This window comes from Rhynchophorus ferrugineus, unplaced genomic scaffold (assembly GCF_030347505.1).
Source record: "Rhynchophorus ferrugineus isolate W39M unplaced genomic scaffold, kcgeb_rfMv2 rfM11, whole genome shotgun sequence".
Lineage (NCBI taxonomy): Eukaryota > Metazoa > Arthropoda > Insecta > Coleoptera > Curculionidae > Rhynchophorus > Rhynchophorus ferrugineus.
The window spans coordinates 15,299,929-15,321,154 of record NW_027472590.1 but is presented as its reverse complement, the minus strand read 5'-3'; the positions used below and the strand labels follow the sequence as shown (position 1 = coordinate 15,321,154).

Sequence of the window (21,226 nt, the reverse complement as noted above, 5' to 3'; positions counted from 1 at the left end):
ATGCAAACGATATCGTGAATAATGCTCGAAACTTCAATATCTAAATCAGAGATTATAGCGCTAACAACAACCAACATCACATTCGTCACAAAGTTTCTAGCAACTGATAGGAGATTTATTTTAAATCACACTTTTCTTATGACCTACTTAAGCTTAAGTAAATTCAAAATAAAAACTTGGTTTGGTTCGATTCTTATTAATACTAGTGATCACTCTGTGATCAAAATTCGACTAAGATAAACAGTAACGCTTTTAAATGGCTATTAATTTATAATATTTATTATTAGAAGATTTAAACAATCAAAATAATTGGTAATCGTTCCGTTGTTAATCGAAGCATTTCTTGGTGTAGTTAACTCCACTTAACTCGGCCAAATGTATAGTAGCTGAAACTGTAAGCCAAACCAAACTTGTCTAAGGAGCTATACTACACGCACAGTTTTACTGACGCATACAGCATAATCTCGAACGAATAATTCAGTTTCCGCGCCAAACATTCAAGCCTTCATTAAGCTGCTCGCGTCGCAGCAACAATCTACCAGGCATTACAGGTGTACTGGGACCCATGCCTTATCTACTCTACACTTGTGACATATTACAAGTGGAGAATATTACGGTGGCTATATTTGCTGATGATACTGCGGTTATAGCTGTCGGAGATAATAATGAAGATGCCACACGAAAATTACAACAGACAAGTGACAATATAAATAATTAGACACAAGCTTGGAAAATAAAATTAACGAAAGTAAATCTGTGCATATGCAGTTCACCTATAATCAGACCGTACAAGCACCAACAATATTAAATAATACTATCATTCCATATAACAACGCTGAATATGTCGGAATGAATCTTGATGTAAAACTTCGCTAGAAGGAACATATAAAGAAAAATAGAAAAGAACTGGAATTGAAATATAGAAAAATATATCGGCTAATTGGAAGAAAATCACAATTATTAGTACATATTAAATGGCTATTATATAAGCATATACTGAAATCTATATGGATATATGGAGTTCAATTATGCGGATAGTCTGCAAAGAGTAACATAAACAAGAAATTCTTCAGAACAAAGTCCTGAAAAGTATTGTGGGCGCACCCAAAGACTACAGGACTGACTACCTGCATCGAGACCCTCAGATACCTACAGTCTACCAAGAAATCAAAAGAATTGCAGGGGTCGTGGGGGAAGACTCCATTCTCATGAGAATATCGAAGTATTGCAACTTTTGGATACCACCAGAGCAGGACACAGACTCCAAAGAATCAAATCATCTGACCTTATGTAGTGTTGGTATAAGGTACATTTAATAAAAAATACAGCAGTGACATGTATAAACATTATTTCACCAGAAATAGGGCCAAAAGGCCCTCTAGTTATATACCTAGATTTGAATTATCTTAAAGACAAATTGTAGGTTAGTCTGAAACAACTAGTAACAATGTAATAATTGAATTATAAAAAAAATTATATAACATAATTACAACTGAGGCATTTATAGTGGAAGAGGAACTACAAAACAAATGCCATCTATAATTTTAGACACTGTGTAGAGTGTAAAACAAGCAGATTTATATTAGATGTAACATCAGATAAAAAATCTGTAAAATATTCCGCATCGATAGATCGCCACTAGACTGGAGAAAGTAAACGCTTTTTTATTCCTAATTCTAAAAGAAGAAACTCGTTTGGTCAGATATCGAGGCAGTTCCGAATAATTCAGCTGACCTAAAAGAGCAATGACTCTTGGTTTCTCTACAAAAATGTCGCATAACTTTAAATTGCAAATTTAACAGCGTAGACGATTTATATCATCAGAATTCAGCTTTTTATCGCCTTCAATTCAGCCGTTGTTGTTTTTTCTTTTGTATTGGGCATTATTTTATTACTTAAAACATTAGTACTGCATGTCGACAAATAATTTTCCGAGTCTCGCCAGATACGTTTTCATTGACAAGCTAAAGGATTGACAAGGTTCGTTGACATAATAAATGGTTTGTCACTGAATATATTTACATATCGTGAAACATGGTGTTTTTTTTTGTTTCGAGCAAAGATTAATTCCAAAATTTAAGAGGTAATAAAAAATTAGTGGCAATAAATTGGACTCCAACGAATATTAAGTTCCAATGAACCCTGTTATGGTGATTATTTTAATATTTACCAGTATTATAAATAAGGGATTATCACAAATGGCTATTTACGTAAAAATATATAAAAAATATCTGCGTATTATTTGATTTTCAAGTAAACAAGGACTTCTTAATATATATCCTTAACAGAGATTAAATTATTTTCTTATAAAGTTGAAATCAAAAGACGTTATTTCATGCGAATACTGCAAGCAACTAATCAGTAAATAAAGTCAAATATTATTCGTTAAGTTTGGACTGAATAAAAGTGAAATGACTCGAAATAACAATAACTTGTAGCACAAAATCATCTGATTATTATGGACAAACTTCAAAATATTATTATTATATTTTTATTTTAGAATATTTTTTTCGTTTGCTCAACTGCTTTTGTGCCAGTATTGAAGCACTACATTCTTTCGTTAGATGATGTCATTTGCATGCTAATGCTATGCGAAAGAAACCGTAAACAAAAATATCTTATATTAATAAACAGATAATTATGACAAAATGCTATATATTTTCTAGTGCATTGCATTATATTTCTAATGCAAATTATATTAAATACATGTACATGTTAATTTATATAATATTGTTATATAAATTAATATAGACACCCCTTTTCATACTTTGACTTATTAGAATTAAACAATAATGTACCTCTGTATCATTTACAATTTGGGTAGTTAAGCATAACAAGTGTGCATATTTATTATATGTATAGTAGTACATACATGTAAAAATGTATATATATATATATATATATATATATATATATATATATATATATATATAAAGATAACTATCAGCAATAAGGAATATCTATAAACAGAAATGAATTGTTTACATTTATGTACAGACATAATTTCAAAACCAGTGCATCAAATTGGATAATTCTTTTTTTGTTGTGTTAGATATTGTCTGGACAGGATTTGTGCACAAAACTTAACGAAGCTGACAAAACAGTCCTTACGTTTAAATCTCATAATATGAGACACAATAAGTGACATGGAAGTCGTTCTACAAAACATTAAGAGATTATCGACTTTTGTAGGTTTAAATTGGTTTAAATCATTAAAATTGTGAAGATGTGCAACTAAATTAATATATTCAGTCAAGAGTAAAAAAAAGGGATTTATATGTGTTAGCAATAAACAATTAATACAAGCTAATTCAAAATATTCGGCAACACTGAAGAATCATCATAAAATACATGTAAAAGCTTGACTATTTAAATTATTATATTGTAGGCATAGGAAATTAGGTGCCCTTTATTTAGTAACCTGATTTAAAATAAAAGAACGAATAACCGGATTGGTTGGGGCACTGGTTAAGGGGATAAGACGGTCCTCTTACTGTTGCCATAATCGAAGGTCCGATTCCTACTAAGACATGGATGTACTTTGTGATTATAATTGTAAATGTATTTATAGGCAGCAGTGGAAAATCCGACAAAGAATAATCATCCAAGTCATGCTAGTAAACAACTTGGGTAAAACCGGATGTCATCTGAGGTGATCTCTAAGTTGGCCTCTGGCCAGTCGGAACCCACGTTGAATATTAGGTCCAGTCCAGATAAACCCTCGTTAGTAAAAAGGAGTATTTAAAATATATATAAAAAAAAGAATGACGAATATTTATAAATGTATTGCAGAGCCGGACAAGCTCCCCCTTTTACACCTCTTATTGAACGGCGCCTTTTTCTCACGTCATTTTCTCTGTATGATTCGTATAGTCAAATGATAGACCAGAAGAAGCAAATACTTTAAATACCAGGTTTCGAATCCTAATGTTACGTGCATTCAGTATACTAAAATTTTAAATTTATCCTTAGAATTGTTTCTAAATTAAGGATTTTGTTCATATTTTACACCTAGATGGCACAATCAACTCTTATCCTATGCTAAGCGAAGAGGACTTAACATATGAGTTGTTTTTAACATGGCAAATGTTTAAATGTTTAAATGTTTTATTATAGGAAACATGTTACGTTTATATTCATTATTAATATTACATTAAAAATAATACACTACAAAATATCGTTCACTGATTAGAAATCAGATTGCTCAATTGAATTACAGAAACAGTAATATTACAATTATTTGAAAAAAAACAATTTCAGCTACAATTCCATGAGTCAATCGCTGAAGGCTATGATTATAAGCTTCGTTTGTCTTGTCTTGTGATCTTGCTGATCTGAAGATGTTTCACATTTTTCTGGTTCAGACGCGCAATACCAACTCTTATTATCTGTAAGGATTTGGTCAATAATTGTATCGATTTCAATCTTCGTTTTGCAACCCCTTTCAAACTCAATCAGGAATTCAGTTGAGAAATCGTCAGGGAAATTATATTTCGACTATTGCACGCCGCCTACCTCGTCTGAAATTGTATCTGTGTGTCAACATTTTCAAAATTTCAAGATATTCATCTCACCACGTTTAAAGCCGTTAAATCTTTTAACCATTATTTGTGGTGCATAGCTCCTTATGATCTGTTGAAACATTTGGTTTGGCCATTGAAAATGCAACTTTTAGATACGTTATAATCGTTCGCATCTATAACATCTTCTTGATCACAATCTTCATCACAATCTTGTTGAATGGAAAAGAAGAATAGCAGACAAAGCAGCTAAAGAACCTACTCTAAGTGGTAGGTATATTCCTAGCTTTCCCTATTATAAGGATCTATATTTCATTATTACGACTAAAATGGATAGACTTGTTCAACTGGAGTGGGACTTGCTGGAGGACGATAATAAATTGTGGTTTATTAAGCAAGACTTTTTTGTTTCTATAGCATTATCTACTAATAAGTATAAGCAGATTCTATTAAATAGACTAATGATCGGACATTGTCGGTTGTATCTTATGACTGACGAAGTTCTTCCGTTGTATAATTATTGGGAACTAGTAAATACAGTCCAACATGTTTTACAATCATGGTTCTACGGTTAATTTGAGATAGACATAACATACCTAGAAATCTGGAAATTCTTTTTACTTCAAACCACATCGATAACATATCTGATTATTTACATGAAATTCATTTACAATATTCGATTTAACTTCTTATCTCATATTTAATTTTATTTTGGAGAAACCATAGTATTTTATATCAATAATTAATATTTGGTAGCCATAGTCCAATAATGATATCCCTGAAATATTTAAGTTAGCGTAATACACTTTAAATCGATGAAATCACTTGAATCGGGGATTGTGTCGTTGCTTATTGCTTACAAATTTATTGTGTGATATCTGGATTGTCTGATGATCAATACACGCTCATCAAACCCTTATAGAATTATCAACTTTTCATAATAATACAATTAATTATTCACATTTAGTTATAAGTAGTTTGAGAACACTCAGTTGCTATCCACAGAGACATCATCATTAGCAAGATCGATCTATTTGTTTAATTGAAACCTTATACTTCGTAAATGTTATACGAATCGGATATCGCATCGGAAATGATTATTTCAAAATTTGAAACTGACCAGAAAATAATTTCCACCAAAACAATTTTTTTACCAATTTTCTTCACTGTACTACATAATTTTTCAGAGCTATAAACCGTTGCTAATAATAATCGAATATATCCAAAAACCAGTTTAAAATTTTATAATGTACAATAGTACCCAAAAGATCCCTCATTAATCCCTTTTGAATCGACTCAATCCACTCACTTCGTAAACTAAACTGATTGAAAATAAAAAGATGCAAAAGTACATGCTTAAGTACATCCATGTATAAAAGACAAATCAGTTTCTACCATAGAACAGATTGTTTGTTTGTTTATAATAATAGAATTTCAGTTGTTCTGCTGTGAATAGCGTATCGATCTACAGTCTAAATATAGGCTGCGATCATATTTAGGTCAGGTCTTCTGTCCTGTACCTAAAAATATATACTAAAAATTTAATTTCTTGTTCTTTAATTTGGAAAGAAAATCATTTTCTTCCGTCATATATTGTAACTAATACGACGTGTCACGACACATTAATTCAATTTTTTCGTTCAAAATGAGTCAGATTCTCAAAAAATTTAGTGTTTCTATATGCTAATACATTTTTTCTAGACATCAATTAAAATATCCGTTCATCAATGTCTCATGCAAAAAAAAACAAATATTAAATAAATAAGAAATAATGAACCATTGGAATTTTAATGAATCATGATGCTACGCAAATAAATTCGGTGAAGAAGAATCTTGTTATAGACGTTATTCAAATTTAGCGTGTATTTTGCAAAATACACGCTAAATGCTAGCTAGTTTGGTTTCTAATTTTTTTAATAGTTTATATAAATAAAGCGACAAACTAAAATATATGAGTGTAGGTGTTTCGAATTACAATAATTTATTCTGTATAAACATCCTATATATATCGTATATTAATGATTTACATGACATGTTAAAACTTGGATTTTTCCCAAGGGACTTTGGTTCAAGATGGTTCGAGTTAAAAATAAAAATTATGTACGCAAACATATACAGAGGATAATACAGGACGCACAAATAAATTTCGAACGTTTTTGTAACTTAGCCACTTATTCCTCTGGATAGTCTACAAAGTCAGCATTGAATAATTCTTCATGGTTTGAGGCGAAGAATAAATCCAACTATTGACTCGAAGTATATAAAGTATCACTCGAAGAGATTATGTATCAATGGAAAAAGTGTATTCCTGATAAATACGTTGGGAGAATTTAGGTTTTCTGTATGGAACTTTGAAAATTTTTCTGGAAATATCGATATAATTCTGATGTAAAAACGTGATCAAATTTATGCTTTATGTTGAGTATAATTCAATGATTCAATTATTTTCTTGTTTCACTTTACATTAGCTGTATTTATTAATAGAGGAATCTGATTCGTATGTGACAAAGTTTGATCTACTCTAAAAGTTTTTGTTTATATCTGTTGTGTTATATCATATAGTGAGGTGTTTGCTAGTGCCTTAGATGAAAAGCAATGTTTTATTAGATAAGGAAAAATTGCTTTAAGGTTTAATTTTTAAAACTACTTACTAAAAATAAACAAATAGACTTAACAGATATTTTTGAAAAAATTATTATTATTCGAAATATTCGCAATTGTATTGATATTTCAGAAATAGTGTTTCAAGTACTTGGATATTTTCAAACTCATTAGTACTAATACATATTTTACAGCAACCTAACAATACTAATCTATGTACGTATCAACAAAGTAATCTATGTTTTAGTTTAAGAGTTTTATTGGTTCTAATAATACATTCAATATACTTTTCTTTGTTGTGTTTTATACTCATATAGCTCATGGAAATCTCCACAACCAATCCCGATGAACTGTCTTTTTAAATTTAGCCGTTATTTAATCCTTTTCAAGAACCCTATATTTTTGCCTTCGTAGGGCAATATAATCAAAAACGTTTAAGAAAAGAAAAGAAACAATTGTAAGCGATTATTGTGCAATAATAATGAAGCATATCATACATAATCATAATCATATCATATGGAAATATCTAATTAGTTTGCGCATTATACCATATTGTGCTTCTTAATGGCACTCAAAAACATTTAAAAAACGCAGGAGGAAACTGTTCCTCGTTTTTCACCGGACGGATATGATAATTTTATGACAGCAGTCTATTCACAGGAAGGCCTAGCGTGTGCGCTAAAATTTGATTCAGCCACATTGCCACTTCTGTAAGATACACATATAATTCAAGAATGAATAATATTTCTAAAATATCCCTTTAAATCTGAGTTATAATCGTAATAAGTTTATTAGTATAACTTGTATTTTCTATAATATACTAAAAATAATATCAATAACTATTTATGCTGGCGCATTACTGTTGCCATAATCGTGGGTTCCAATCCTGCTGGGGCATGGTCCTAAATATATGTTTGTGTCTGTTTAATATTTGTGATTGTGCTAGAGAAGAGTGTAAAATCCGACAAGGAAATGGATCGCAGTCGCGCCAGTAACCAGGCTGGGTAAGACCGGATGTCTTCTGGGATGATTTCTAAGTTGGTCACTCGCCAATCGGTAGCCTTCATGTCGAGGACCATAGTTCGGAGTACACGTTAAACAGTGGGGCCAGTCCAGATAAATCCTCGTTGGCATAAAGGAGACTTTAGAATATATATAAAAAACAACTATTTATAAAGATATTTAAATGTAAAATAATTCTTATTCAATCAATAATTAATATTCTATTGACAATATTCACACCTAAATGACTTATCCTCATGAAGAAATAACAATATAATACATAACTTTATATTTAAATAAGTGAATAAATACAATACAATCGGCGTGTCCAAATCGATACACGTCTTGATCCTACGTACAAAATGTATAATTTCTGATTTGGTTCGCGCAAGGGTAAAGACGACAGGACGTTCCTCCTGCCATTGGGATAATCGCGGGTTCTTGCTGGGGCATGGTTGTAATCTTATGTTTGTTGTCGTTTAATATTTGTTATTGTTCTTAGGCAAGACTGCAAAATCCTTCAAGATAAATGACCTCTATCACGCCAGTATCCAGGCTGGGTAAGACCGGATGTCTTCTGGGATGATTTCTAAGTTGGTCACTCGCCAGTTAATTCGGGGCCTACATTAAACTGTAGCTCCATCCAGATAAACCCTCGTTAGTAAAAAAGATACTTAAAAATATTTAAAAAATGTACAATTAATGAACAAAATAAAAATATTAGATAATAACAAGTCAGTGATGCTACATATTCTATCAGTTACTACATATGCACGAAAATATCAAACAACGAGACGAAATTTGCCGAAGTTAATCTGGTACCGACAATGCCTCACTGAAAGTAGTTCAAACTCTTCATTGCTATATCACGTTCAATTTGACAATAAAACATTTCTCAATAATGTTTTGTGATAAAGAAAATTAAGCCCCTATAATTTCATAATATCACCTTGTAAACATAACCTTAAAACCAGAAACATTAACTGATTACCTACATAAAACATAATACAAAGATAAAGAACTATTGACATTTAAGAAATGGTTATTGAATTCCTTCAAGAACAGTCTGATATGTTTGTTTATCGGAAATGTATCAGACCAGTTCAATGGGCGTGTAATATGAGTTTGCAATCCACTTCTTGTCAGTAAAATACTTTACCGGTTGATTAGGTTAATGGTCGTGAGACGCTGGATCATTTTGCTCGGGTTAGTCTAATCCTTAGGTAAATAGGAGGTGAATTTATGTGTAAATTACACTACATTAGTTACAGTGCAAACGGAAACCCATGTTATACTAGTAATTTGACATTAAGTAGGGACACGGCGGAACTTCTGCTAGTGCGACATATGTTTTTCTTTGTTCAAAGAACACAAACTCTTGAAACATTATATTGTTTGAATAGGTTAGTTAAAACGTGTAGTTAACCATGTTGATTTTTACTACAATTTTCTAACTAAATAACACACTAGAAATATATCTAAACAATATATGCTTAAGGGATTACTTCTCTATAATATTATGTGTATTTTTATAGGAAATTTTCTCTATGTACGTAGAAAAATGGCGAGAATTTGAAAGTTAAATATCTGCGCAGACACCTTGACTATAATGATATATTGTTGGATTCTGCACGAGCAATCTAATAATGCGATGTCATAACATTCTGGGACAAGTCAGTTGCATTTATATAGTAAGAAATTCCAATATTATAAAATACACTCCATAGAGAGTTAAGGTATGAATATATTCCATTCTGGTCAATAACTGTACTGTAAATAAGACAAAGTTAAATTTTACGAAAATGTAGAGTATTCAAATTAAGAAGTTTTATAACTTGATCCATTTAACCGACCTCAAAAAAGGAGGTATTACTGTATGTTCGGTGATTTATCCGGCAATTGTGGGCCGATTTTAAAAACAGGATCTATTAGGGGGTAAGGGGGAAATCGAGGGAAACGCTGAAATTTCAAAGGCAGGTCAATCATTGTGTCTTCATTCCTATTTTTCCTCATACGGACACCTTCACTTGGCCTACCCATTGTAATATTAAATAAAGTAACTGCGTAATTTATTGAATATATATCTAATGCTAAAAAGAGAAAAATAAAATATATTTAACAAAAAAATGGAGCAGACTTCAATAAATAAATAATAAGCTCACTAAAAATTAAAAAACAAAACAATTTTTTTGTTAAAAATCTTTTTTTCTTAATTATAAATAAATAATAGTAGTGTATCTTTGTAATATAGTAGTATAATAGTAGTCTAACATAGTAGTGTGTCTTTGCCAATACTTTATACTAACCCACATGATATAATTGGCTTTAATTCTATTTCTTTTGTTTTGTGGCGAAATATTCATTTATCTTTAGGTTCTCTTTAATATGGAGGTTATAGTGTGGTTTTCTCTTCTTTACAGCTTTGGATTCTAAATCGATTTGTTCGATATTTGTAGGTCTGAAGTTTGCTCCTAATTTGCTTAGTTTACTGTCCAATTTGACGTTTTCAATTTAGTCTATCATCGAAATGAATGGAGATGTATTTCGCTGACTCTATGTTTAAAATTGGTTTTTCTTCATGTGAATTAATGGAGTTACCCTGCTGTCTCTGTTAAGTAAAATTGGCATGAATATATATCGGGCAACATATATGCCTTACTGGATATCATTTCATCTTATATTGTTTTAGCCAGAGGCAGAAATTTTTCCTATATTATTTTTTTTATTGTTGATATGTCGGAAGAGTAGAGGATTTCTGTGATATAAAACGAATATCGAATTTAACTAAGTCTTATTACACATTATCATCATCATCAGAGTGTTTACTTCTCAACCAACACGGGGCTGTTGGAGTCAGTTATTCGAGAATGCAGTTTATATGATAAAACATTATATTACTCTGAAAAATTCTAAAAAATAAGAACTAAAACCTAGATCATTCAAAGCAAGGTATATTTAGTAGACGAATTATTACAGAGGCAGTGATGTTAATTTTTCTTGAGATCATATGTCTTGACACGTTTAAACTACTTTCTTGAATATATAAATGAATAGTTATTTCGTTAACTTAATTAAAATTATAGTTACCGATAGGCCAGAGCCACAGTTGTATTTGAAATATATTTATATACATTTTAAACAGATTGTAGAATACATATCTGCTTAGCAATTATTATATTGCTTTTTCGCCATATAAAATCTTATATTAGCAATGAGTATTTCTGGATATTCTCTAATTCACTTGTGATTTGAATATATGAATATTGCGTATGATTGAATAGTTATGATTATTTTGTTTATAATTTAAAACTGAACCTAACAAATACATTTATGTAAACACTTTTTAAGAAAATCTTCTTAAATCGTATGTGTATTGGAAGCCGAAATCATATTTGATAACAATTTTTATAACCAACAATTCTTTCATCAATCATCAATCTCATAATTATAATCTATAGTCTTAGGCCCCCACATTACACAAAAAAAGTTAATAAAAACTTCTTCAAATGGAATCCAAACCTTTTTCATTGAATAAGCTGAATTGAGAATCAATTGAGGAATATTCGAATTTTAGTTTGTTTCTACTGATACAATTTTTATAACTCTTCTAGAGATTGTCTCAATAGGACTGAAACAATATTAAACAATTAATATAGAAATAACATTATATTAGTATCTGTGATTGTTTAAAATTTGTAATTGTCCTAAGCAAGAGTGTAGAATCCGACAAGGAAAATGATCCCAGTCACGCCAGTAACCAGGCTGGGTAATACCGGGCGTCTTCTGGGGTGATTTCTAATGTTGGTCACTCGCTAGTCGGTAGGCTTAAGGCTGACGACCGTGGTTCGGAGCCCACGTTAAACTGTAGGTCCAGTCCAGATAAACCCATAGTTGGTAAAAGGAGACTTTAAAATATATTTTAAAAAAAGTATTTTTGTTTTTTATTAATTTTCCCCTTTAGGTCTCTTCACTTAATTTGTTGAATATGTGTATGTAAAAAAGTTAGAACTGTTAATTAAATAAAATATTTTCAAACGTAATTCCTCTCTCAACAGGTTAAAAGCTTTTTATTTTATGTAATAGTAATCTCCGCTTATATGTAGCTTTCACTTGTTTTTTACTATAATATTTTCAATTTATATAAATCTTTTTTGTCTCGCTATTAGTCAAAGATAGCTCAGCTGATGCTCACACAGCACTTTCTCTCAAAAATTATGACCATCTCGACCCAGTGACCTCTAATACTGTACCTTCATTACACCGGCCAACATCTCATTAAAAATACAATTCTAGATGTTTCAACCATTATTTATCAATTTTCGTTAAAATTTACGGATTTTTACGAAGCTTTGAAACCATTGAAATAATAGGCAACAAGCTTTTATTACATTATAAAAAATATATAATATGTCATCTTCGTACTTTATTCATGTTTTTTTTTGTACATAATTTCGGAGTATTTCGAAATTTTTTATATATATGTTTCATCAGTTGATATACGATTGTTTTAATTTTATTACATCAGTTATACATAAAAAATTACATATAATAATAGATTAGTGTCGGGAATCTCATAATACGTTTGTTGTATAACTCATTTTTTATTACTTTTAAAAGATATTAAGCTTCTTTTTAATTAAAAAAAAAACTTTATATTAGCCACGTTACCTTCGACGAGATTGTTAAACCCAATAATAGACAAAAAACATTACCTCATCCTAATAATTATCGTTGTAGAACGAAGATACTCGAATGTAAACAAACGTCTCATCATTCACCGGCAAAATAAAACAACGTCTTCGGTTATATCGGTCTTTAATGAACCTTGAAGACGAGATGCAGAATCCACCCGTTTACCTTGACAATGAAATCCATACCCGAACGAACAATAACAAAAATGGCATTTTAAAACTTGGGATTCCGTGAATCTTAATTTGATTTAGATATCGGGTTCATCATAATATACGGTAGGTGTGCAAATCTACTTCAATGGATGTATTTAAAAACTGATTTTCTTATCAGTTTAGTGTTGGTTTTTTTTTGTCGGTTTGACGGGTGTCGTCATTCTGCGACTATAAAACAATACGGTTATGATCTAAGGGGGACGGGACAGGCATAAAGTGTATATATAATATAATAAATTAATAAATAAATAAAATTAATAACACAAAAAGGGGGGTAAAATACCAAATAGTGTATATAAAATTTTAAAATAAACACAAATACAGGATTACCAACACAACCATATCGAAGTAGAGGCTTCGTCCAGACAGCACACATAAGCACCCATACCGAAGTGGTAATGGTTATTTGATCAATAACTCTAAACTTAGCATAGGCAGCTTAGCTTAGCTTAGCTATGGAAAAATAAGTCTGTCGTAGAAATGCGAGGAGTCTGTCGGTACTTTCTCCTGTTAAGGCATTAAAATTTTGCAGCCCATACTTAGTTCTGATCTGGGTGAACCTTGGACAGTCGTTCAATATGTGGTACACTGAAAAAGGGACAGGGTGATAAAACTCACAATGAGCAGGCGGGCTCGAAGTCATCAAGTAACCGTACGAGAATCGACAGTGGCCCAATCTCCGTCGATTCAGGGCTATGGCATGGTGACGAAGAGAAGGAACGCGAAGAGAGGAGAAAAAATCAGCTTTAACATGAAACAGCCTGTTGTGGTTGGCCTTCTGGGCCCAACGACGTTGTACCTCGCTATTTGTAAAACAAGATACGAATGGGATAAAGTCGGTATGGACACAAAAATCCTTGGTAGGGAGGGGAGTCGATTTAGCCGCACTATCCTCGCGCTCATTTCCCGGTATACCTACGTGAAAATGGATCCACAGTAAACTTGTCCTGATCCCATTCAGATAGAGGGTACGAATAATTGACAGTGAGTCGGTGACCAGGGGATGGTTGAACTTCTGCTTCAGGAAACAATTGAGAGCAATTCGGAAGTCGTTCAGGATTAGTCATTCTTTGAAAGTTTGTGTTGAGATGTACGATAATGCTTTGAATATCGCAAAGATTTCAACGGTCAATATTGAACCCTCTTCAGGGAGCTTAAAACGGAATGCCCGGTTGTCGATCACAAATGCACTGCCAAGTCCAGTGCGAGATTTTGAGCCATCGGTATATATGTGCTTGTGGCCATGCTAAGAGTAGAGAAGTTCACAGAACTTGGACCGAATGATGTATGGACAATGTTCTTTTATGTACTTAATTACTTGAACTTTTAAATGCACTCGTCTTATAATAATTTTATATCTATAATCGGTTAATTGGAGAATAGTAGATTTTTTAAAATTGTTGCATAGTAATGTAGAATTTGTCTGTGTAACAACAACTTAAATCTAGTTATATATCTAGGAAGACTCATCGACCCTATCTTAGTCTGTGTGATATAGAAGGCTTGTCACACTTCGATATTGATATGAGAATTGAACCCTTTGCCAACTCTGCTTGCTCTGGTGTAAGTAATTAGTCCTTTAGTATCTGGGTACACGTTCAATAATTTTCAGGACTCTTTTCTGGAAAACCTCTATCGAGTTTATATTATTTTTCGCGGAATTTCCCCATAACTGAATACTGCATGTCCATATTGGTTTCAATATTTGCTTGTATAAAGTAGTTTATTATGTGCTGATAATTGTGATTTTGTTCGAGTTAACCAATATATTTCCTTTTCTTTCCTTTCCTTTTCTTTTTCATATGTTGCTTCCAGTTAAATTTTGCCTGAAAATTATTTTCAAGATAGTTAGCGTTGTTGTTATATGGAACGATAGTATTATTTATTTTTATTGTTGTTTTTATGATCTGATCATACGTTCACATGCACAGCTTTATTTTAGTTAATTTTTATTATCCATGTTTGTGTGCAGTTATTTATATTGTCACATGACTCTTATAATTTTCATGGTGTTTCTTCGCTATCGTCCCCGACAGCAGGAATCGTAGTATAATCAGCAAATGTAGCCATCGTGGTATTTTCCATTCGTGGTATATCATATGGGCAGAGTGGGTAAAGAATTGGCCCTAATACTTCCTTGTGGCACACCTGATTTAACTTATTTTATTGTAGAGTTGATTTCCTCATATTTTGCTCTAATTTTTCTAACTGTAATGCAAGATTTCAATAGTTCAGTGTGTTGTTTCGGTAACATTTTCTGTAGCTTATGAACAAAGCCGTAAGCGGACCATAACTTTTTACCTTCATAGGCATGGTAAAATATGGCATAGTCATATTTTCCAAAATAAAATGTAAATTGTATAAATATTGTAAAACTGATTTTGTTTCCTAATATTATACAACTTCACAGTATGGATCTCATCACAGTAGTCATTTTTCACAATGTTGCATTAATATGATTTTGCTTCAATAGCCTCCTATCTAATTAAAATAGTTTCTTGGAAAACTCATTTTGACTTGTGGATAAAAGTAATTCAAGTTAAGAGCTATTAGCTAATCAATTAGCTCATTAGAATTATTAAATCAAAAGGACGAGCTTCACACATAAAAAATTTGAAGTTGAAGCATTATGTAATTAAACGACAGTTACACAGAATAATAAAGTATTAGTTTTCTGGTTAGAGAATTAATAAAAGTTAATTGTTGCTTATGTTTCTATCCGGTATCAACTCAAGAAACTTTGTCGTTGAATGTAATGGCGTATATTATCCATTAAATTAAAAATTTACAGGTGTCTCTTAACGACCCATACTGGGCCGGTTTTTTAATTATTTATACTGTGAACCTTCACAATAATGAGGATGCAATAACTACTGTCCTGTCACTACATCCCGACCCAAAAGCTGAGTCATTCCAGTTTCAATACTATTAAAATGAAATTGACAAGTGGTTTAAACGCTGGAGAATAAACGCAAACTAAATCAAGTCCACTTATGTAACTTACACAGCTCAACGACGACATCCTACACAAAGAGCAAACTACTTCTGGACCAAGCGTAAACAACTTGACGGCAAACACCGCTAAACTCACTCCTACTTATATCATGAAAACAAAATGGTGTATACAAAATATATAATGTATATATATATATATGTATATATATATATATATATATATAATGTATATATATGTATATATATATATATAATGTAGATACAGAAATAAACAAATAAATGAGTTAGCAATAACTCTAAGTGATAGAACAGCAAACGAGAATAACGAGATTGATAACCTTTATCTGAGCGACAAAAGTAACCGATGGAAGCTATTTCATAATAATAAATAAAACCAAACAGAACTTGAACAACACAGTGGTTTATTATTCTAGGACTGATTGCCATGAAACAGAAGAGAGAACAAACTGATATTTCTAAGCTCATGCATTTCGGACAGTTAGTACTATACCATAAACTAAATAAATATATGTGTTTAAAATCTCAGAAATTTAAAGGACTGCTGTGTAATACAAAACCCCTTTTTTAATATCTCAAAACTAAAATTAATTTTCTTATATTTCTTAAAAATATTCTGTCCATAATTATACTTCTTCTTGTTAAATATTCTATATTATATTAGAATGTTATAAGTATGAGTATTATTGAATTAAATTTGCTCCATATGTCTATTCCGATTTGGTATGTATAGAATATATTTATTTATCTCTTCTTATTATCACTTATTTTAAATTATTTTTATTTGGTTACTGTTGATTTCTCGTAACTATCTAAACATATAAACGGCCAGATGCAATTTTCTTATTTAAGCTTTTTCTATTATAGAACTTTTTCCTTTTTCAGATTACTGCAGGTTACTTAAGTGGTTCTAATAGAAACCTTGCAGTTATTAAGAAGTAAGTACAACACAATATATGTAGCCACTTTTCTAGCTTAGTAATCAAAGCCATAACTTTATGGTGATCATGGTATAAATTATACAGATAAATCACTACTCATCCAGTTTCTCGTTTTCTGTTAATGAAAAAAAAAGACATATAATAGTAAATATATTTGTTTTTGCTAACCGCAAATTGGTTCTGAAATGTCAATGATGCATCATCGACGTTTTTAACCATATATAGTTAATGATTCTTCTATATTAAGTTATTGTATTAAATCGAAATACGTTCAGACATAAACACTTCAGCTTCTGCAATATATTAATACGACTGTTGTGACGTTCGCAGTGGCTGAACAGAGATTTCATTCCTTGAATATTTATATTATTGTTGTTAAGATGCAAAGTACATAACAGTTCGTTAATTTTGAACTTGAAAGTAGTAGCAAAGTCAGCTTTGTTATATAATTATGATTTTTTCTATTTATACTCATATATTATTTAAATCAATCATATAATATCTCTATCTCTTTCGTTGAATGTAATCATATATCCTGATTATACTTTACTACTTTAAAATAGGCTTTATTGAAAAATTGGTTCTACATATATTAATAAAATTATTTTCTACAACATTTTCATATCTTTCTGGTAACATGGTCATACCATATAGAAATGAGGATGTTGGTTTGGCAGTGATTCAATCGTCATTCCATTTTTATGTACTACTTCAAAACTGTGTGCGAGCAATGTCAGGCGGCATCAATCTGATCAAGTGGTAATCAGAAAGGGTTACATCTAGTGAGTACTCTGGGTGAGACAGAATCTCACTCAGTTGCAATTCATATTCAACAACTTGTGGCCGGTCGTTTTCCTAGATGCAATTGAAATTCATGCAAATCACTTTGCGAGTATAAGGCGCGACCTTTCTTGCAACAACACGTCGTTTATTTATTCGATAGTACACGTAATACACTAGCTGATTCCATCATATGTACAACAAGATTTTTTTCTTCATGAATAGTACTACTCCTGGACTAACACAGAATTTTTTATTCTTGTAGTTGTAGATATATATATATATATATATATATATATATATATATATATATATATATATATATATATATATATATATATATATATATATATATATATATATATATATATATATATATCATATATATATATATATATATATATATCATATATATATATATATATATATATATATATATATATCATATATATATATATATATATATATATATATATATATATATATATATATATATATATATATATCATATATATATATATATATATATCATATATATATATATATATATATATATATATATATATATATATATATATATATATATATATATCATATATATATATATATATATATCATATATATATATATATATATATATATATATATATATATATCATATATATATATATATATATCATATATATATATATATATATATATATATATATATATATATATATGATTGTCGAAGTAGATGTATATTAGATACACAGTAGAACACTTTCCTTTTTTCGTTGGTAAGCAGTGAAATGGTGATATTAAATTGATTGGAAAGTAGTTTTTTTCAAACTTCTTACATCTTCTTCCTCACATGTAAACATCTGGAAACACTCGATTGAGCAGCTGCTAAGCAGCTTGAAATATCTAAAGCTCTTGAATGAAAGCCTACGTTCAATAAGTTTTGCAATTCATTATCTTAGAACTTTTTAGTTCTAGAGAAATTTTTTTGATTAATTATTATAGAAACTCTCAACAGTATTTTTATTTGTTAGAATATATCCAAAGTTTGAAATTATATGTCTATAACGAAGAGATATATTGGAATAACATATTTGATAAAGTCCTTCGCTGATAAAGAACGCAACTAATTTCCAATTGAATTAACTCTTTTAGTAAAAAAATATTCTTTATACTTAAAGTAAGATTGTAATTTAAGAATCTTTAAATAATTTTGTATATATATAAACTTGTAAAGCTAAATATCTTATCTATTACAGTCTTACTGCCAATATATATCCACAATAATATGCTTGGTCTTCAAATTGATATACTGAAATTCGTTTTTCTGAAATATCCTTGATGTGCGTTCGCATGATTAAGATAAAACTTCCTTCCCGAATTATTGAAAGTCTAACTTTATTACGACTAAAGATTTGAATATAAACATATTTATAAGATATAAACATACTCATGAATAGAGTTTTTTGTTTTTGAAAACAGTGATCATATAATATGTAGATACATATTTTAGGTAATATTATGTATTTCCTCCATCAACCAGTCAACACTCCAGATTGTGAAAGGAAAAAGTAGTAATAAAAAAGAGTAATACTTGGAGTTAATTTTTACGATAGACATTTTGGGCTTAACACCTATGTCAATATTTTTAATGTGCAATGAGTGTTGCTCATATCTGAACTCAACTTCAGTGAACTAGACGAAATGGTTTTACTTTATTTAATCTTCTGACTAACCCATCATTATTTAGGAGCTGAGGAAACTCAACATTGATGTGCTGATGGACCTTTTTTTCAGGTTTTTGGGTATAGTTCTTGATAACGTTATGAATAGCTTTTACCTTCAAGTCCTTATACAGATTTTCCGAATTGTCCAGATTGTCAGGATGTACTGTGGAGCATCAACAATACCTAACATTTCCTTGCTTTCGAATCCTTATATTTGAACACCATAAGTCCACAATAGTTTCAAGGCTTATTGGTCAGGTAAAAGCTTTTTATATATTGACAGAGCGGAACATCTACCCAATAAATAGAATATATTGATATTAAAGTAAATTATAAGGGAAATTATACAAATTTTGGATTTACAACTATTGTCTGTTCTCCAAAGAGTAACCATGTAGTAAAATGAAGACTGTTTAATCAAAAATATAGATTAACGAATTCTGAAAAAAAGTACCTATCATAAAAGTATTTAAAAAAGGCTTTGTTAACTCACCTGTATCTGACTCTAAGGGTCATGTTCTTTAATAGATCTAATGAATGATTAATTTTTTAAGAAACTTAGGGTATTATTGCAATCTAACACCAGATATTTACATTATAGTTTCTGTCTAAAGCATCATGTTAATATTTGAAACAATATGTTAGAATAAGTACTGTTAGAACTAGATTAGATACAATCGAGATAAATCAAGTGAAAATGAAGTGTATATAAGGGCTAATAGTCATTCATTTCCAATCATATCAACAGTTTTAGCTATTCCACAACATGTAGAGAAGGTTTTGAGATTTATCAACACCAAAATAACCTCATCAAAGAAAAATGCTACATACCGGTCGTATCTGGTAGTATGAAACTATAACTGCAGGTCATCATATCAGTTGACCACTCAGCTGTGAGAGAAATTTCGATAAGATAACTTGGTTAAGAAACCGCAGCATCTCCTGCTCTGATGATTCATTTCATAACGAAACGTCGGCCAGTTATAGTCAATCGTATCAAGACGTATCTCCAATCTAATACTAATATCCATTATCAGAAGGAAGATGAGAAAGCCACGATCAGACGACTTATAGATCTATTTACATGTAGCCTATAAATAATCAATTCTATAAATGCAAAAACATTTAAAATAGAAGACAGCATTCGCATTGTACGAGTTCTGTATCAAACCTTGCAATATGTGTATGTTTCAGATTATGTCAAGCTTCAACGTGATCAATCCGGTTATTTTGTGAACATTGTCCATATATTTTCATAAATTTCAAAAGTTTAATAATTTTATTGTTTGAAATTGAAACATTACTTCTAATATCCTAGAATTTCTATCATTTTCGTCTATTAACGGAAAGGATTTAGATAAGCCCTGCCCAAGTTTATTAGTAAACAGTTTAAATACCAAAAATCCATCGCGGCAAAATACCCTTTCAAGGATGCTTTAGAAAATCCAATAAAACTTTCTATTTATTTACTGGATTTTGCTAAAGTAAATGTGATGTGTTATTCTAAAAGCTAATTTAAACTTCGGGTTTGATCCTATTAACAAACTTCTCTTTTGGCTTTCGTACTTTTGATTTTAAATTAGCCGTTTAATTCGGAATATCTACAAGAGTTTAGACGGGGCAGCGGCAGCGGCGGCGGTAGTGGCAGCGTGGGTCCAACGTCGACGACGTCTATAGCGACGGCAGCGGAAGGGATGGGTCCCCGCGCGAAAGGTCCGTCAAACCCTTCGAAGCCCAGCGACAGCCCAAATTAATAAAGGGTTTTTGGGGTTATTGGT

General features: G+C 30.7%; 1 protein-coding gene across 22 annotated transcripts in view; it reads left to right on the top strand.

Annotated features, from left to right (window-relative positions):
• LOC143204875 (uncharacterized) overlaps positions 1 to 21,226 on the top strand; it is a 347,752-nt gene that overhangs the window by 118,526 nt on the left and 208,000 nt on the right. For 8 of the 22 annotated variants that reach the window (XM_076417780.1, XM_076417767.1, XM_076417776.1 and 5 more), the window contains one exon: positions 16,886 to 16,958. The exons of 3 other annotated variants lie outside the window; for them this stretch is intronic. The gene's annotated coding sequence lies outside the window, so the exon portion shown is untranslated. Of the gene's footprint in view, positions 1 to 16,885; positions 16,979 to 21,226 lie in introns of all 22 variants that reach the window. 11 more of the 22 variants (XM_076417766.1, XM_076417777.1, XM_076417764.1 and 8 more) reach the window with 2 other exon arrangements.